The following is a 4,134-nucleotide window of genomic DNA, read 5'->3' on the forward strand; positions in this document are numbered from 1 at the left end:
ATTTCCTCCTGAAGTAGGAAAATATTTTGAAGCAGTATCTTTATGTGCTTAAACAAAATAATGAGTTATTCAAAGTTATTTTTGAAGAGTGAATGAAGAAATACCACAACTCACCTCCTTAAGAGGTAGAATAATATAGGATATAAATATTATTTTTGTAGCATAAAGATCATTGCCACACGTACTTGTTGTACGTAAAGCATCTTGGATAATTTTATTAAGTATCATTCTAAGGAAAAAGCATTCTTGTAGAATGCTTTCTACTACAACCACATTAATATATTATGGTTAGTTATTGAGTTCCCCGAAGGAAATAACAACCTGTGTATCTTTCCTTAAAAGATGCAATGACTATGTGGTTGCCATATTGATATAAAATATTCAGATGTTAATGAAATTTCTCCTTGAGGAGATATTTGTCACAAAGTTAGTGGTAGAAATATTAAAATTCTTAATTTTCGTCATTTATAAATTTAGAATTAACTTTATATTATTCATTTGATTATGATTTTCTCTCATGACACCAGAAGTGTCTGAGCAATATTTGGTAGTACAACAAAAGCTCATGAAGAGCTAACTATTTTGTCTAGAAGACACATGACACACGTAGTGTCTGAATAATATTTGATTGTGGACAATAAATGAAAGGCTCCCGAAGAGCTTATTTGTCATTATTGTGATCAAAACATATGTTATGATAAACCGAAGTTTACTAATACATATGACTATTATACTGAGACTACAAATGATTGAGAGATTGAAAATCTTTATGTTTTCACAATCATATGGGGTAAATATGTATGTGAGAAGATACCTGTCTTACTTTTCAAATTTGTACTACATCATATATCACAATATACCAGAAGTTTACTAATGCAAAAGCAACCACAGTAAATCAGAAATTTACTGATGCAAAAGTTTATGCCATAGTAAACCAGAAGTTTACTTAGAGATAGCGCATGCCACAATAAACTTGAAGTTTTCATTTGTCATTTTTAAATGAGCTATTTGAGAATTCAGATAAGCATATACTGAAGAACTAGAAGATTCTTCAAGAATTCTCTTGTGTTGCTTGTTCTCATAATAATTTGATTATACCAGCTAAAGTTGGGACTAAAATCCCAGAATTCTGGAATATATAAAAGGTGAATATGAGCTCATTCACCTATTATGTGAACTACTTATAGATGCATATATAAGATAGTTTCATGTATGTTTATTGTCAACCTGCAGTTTGACATTTGAAATTGTCTTTCTCAATTAAGAGCATAATTTTCAGATTATGAAATCAAGATAGTTCATCTTGATGATCCTGGTTTATATCCAGACTAGTTTAGCATTGAATACCTCCTATTAATAGCTAAACTATTGCTTATGAGAACAAAGCCTCATGTGTTGGTCTAAGATTTTATAAATTACATACAGCAACACTTGTATGCATCAGACCAACAAAATATGATAAGTCCTCCTTTCACAATTGGTTTAGGATAAAAAACCAAATATTTTTACTATCTAATAACTTTTGATGTGTGGTATATGATTAATTTCTCTACCACAAGCACAAAGATATATTTCCCAAAGAAGATTGAGGACATGAGTTAATTTTTGTAATATTTGGGGGATGGAATAAAACAGCTGGAAAATATACTATATGAATCGAATTATCATTAATATGATCCTCGCTTAGAAGATAATTCAAGTCAAGAAGCATTTGCTGGTCCAAAATTAAATATTATATTTCAGCTGCAAATGCTCCTATTAAAATTAAAGTCCCTGAAGGATAGAGTTTATTGTACGCATGAAGCGTGGTAGACCAATCGGTTCCAAAGGTAACAATCCTTGAAAAGAATAGGAGCAAATGATCAAAATGATCATAATAAGGAGGGAATAAGCTCTGGAAGAGCCCATGACATAACATTTCATGAAACTCCAGAAGAAGTTCGGGTACCTAAAAAATAAAGAAAGTGATGAGATCTCAACAAGTTATGTCGCTTGCGAACTGATACGAAATGATCGTCGACGATATATTTGATACAATATAGTGCACAATATTATAAAAGATTGTGAGGATCAGACCTGTAGTCCAGACACCTGAAGATATCATGCCATTTAAATGTAAGTCATAACCTATATGACTCATTTGATTAATTCTATATAAAGATCCCTGAAGGATTTAAAATACCTGAAGCAAATTCAAAATCTCGGAAAATGTATTCAATCAGATTACAAAGATCTTTGTATGGTTTAAAGTAATTTGGGCGCATGTGGTATAATTGCCTCACTGAATTGATGAATGAAGGTTATATAAATGATGACATTTGTGCATGCGTTTTTTACAAAGAAAATGACATCAAAATTTGTAATACTTGTTAATTATGTTGATGACATAAATCTTGTTGGAACTCCAGAAGAGCTCTAAAAGGCAATTGAATATCTTAAGAAAGAATTTGAGATGAAAGATCTTGGAAAGACAACTTTGTCTTGGTCTGCAAATTCAATATTTAGCAGACGGGATCTTTATCCATCAATCTGCCTATACATAAAGGGTTTTAAAACGCTTTTACATGGACAAAGCGTATCCATTGAGTACACCAATGATTGTTCGATCACTTGAAGTGAATAAGGACCCGTTCTGACCTCCAGAAGAGGATGAGGAACTCCTTGGTCCTGAAACACCCTATCTCAGTGCAATTGGTGCACTTATGTATCTTGTTAATGCTACAAGGCCTGGCATAGCATTTTCTATTAATTTACTAGCAAGATATAACTCTTCTCCTATACGAAGACATTGGAATGGGATTAAGCATATATTGCGATATTTAAAGGGAACTCTTGATATGGGTTTGTTTTATGATAACAAAGGTAGTGCAGATCTTGTTGGTTATGCAGCTGCAAGTTATTTATCGGATCCCCATAAAGCTCGATCTCAAACCGGGTACGTGTTTACATGTGGAGGTACTATCATATCATGGCGCTCCACAAACAAATCTATTGTTGCTACTTCTTCAAATCATGTTGAGATAATAGCTATTCATGAAGCAAGTAGGGAATGCGTATGGTTGAGATCAACGATTCAATTTATTCGAGAAAAATGTGGTTTGAAATGTGATAAATGATCCACAATTTTATACGAAGACAATGCTTCATGCATAGCCCAATGAAAGGGAGGATTTATAAAAGGAGATAGAACGAAACACATTTCACCAAAATTATTCTACACACGTGATCTTCGGAAAAATGGTGACATTGGTGTGTAACAAATCTGTTCAAGTGACAATCCGGCCGATTTATTCACTAAATCTTTGCCAACTTCAACTTTTGAGAAGATGGTATACAAGATTGGAATGCGGAGACTCAAATATTTGAAACAAGGTTTTCATCAGGGGGAGTAAAATACGCGATATACTCTTTTTTCCTTACTAAGATTTTTTCCACAGGGTTTTGCTTATAAGGTTTTTAATGAGGCAGCTAGAAATGCGTATTACTAAATATGTGTACTATTTTTCCTTCACTAGGATTTTTCCACTGGGTTTTCCTTGTAAGGTTTTAACGAGGCACAATACCTTTTAATGAACATCCAAGAGGGAGTGTTATGAAAATAATTATAATGTGGATGTCCATTTATTACTCCGCTATAGATAATCTTCCTGAAGAAGATTATCCATTAAGTACTCTGTTGAAGTTTATCTACAAGCAGCTGATGCAGGCAGGTTGCAAGCAGCTCAATGAAATAATTTGCAGCAGCTTCTTATTAAACAAGCAGGTTGCAAGAAGTTCATGCAGACCGCTTACAAGCAACTAAAGAAAAGCCTTGCAGTTGCTTCCTGAAAAGCCTCGCAGCTGCTTCCTTTCTTCTATAAATAGAGTAGTTGTGAGTTCATTATGAACATAACTTTGAAAGATGAATAAAATATCAATCTCCTTCTATACTTGTCTTCATTTTATTTCTTTTATAGTCTTTATTTTATAACATTGTGCAAGTACTTGGACACTTTTTTTATTAACAAAAGGTTGACTTATTAAGAAGGATTAGGGGTGATATTGGTCAAATTAGAAATAAAAAAACTTTGGGGTCAAATTTAAAATACTAAACAATAAAAATAAAAACCCATCTTCTAATACGCTACAGCACTT

This window comes from Nicotiana tomentosiformis, chromosome 5 (assembly GCF_000390325.3).
Source record: "Nicotiana tomentosiformis chromosome 5, ASM39032v3, whole genome shotgun sequence".
In the NCBI taxonomy this organism is placed as follows: domain Eukaryota; kingdom Viridiplantae; phylum Streptophyta; class Magnoliopsida; order Solanales; family Solanaceae; genus Nicotiana; species Nicotiana tomentosiformis.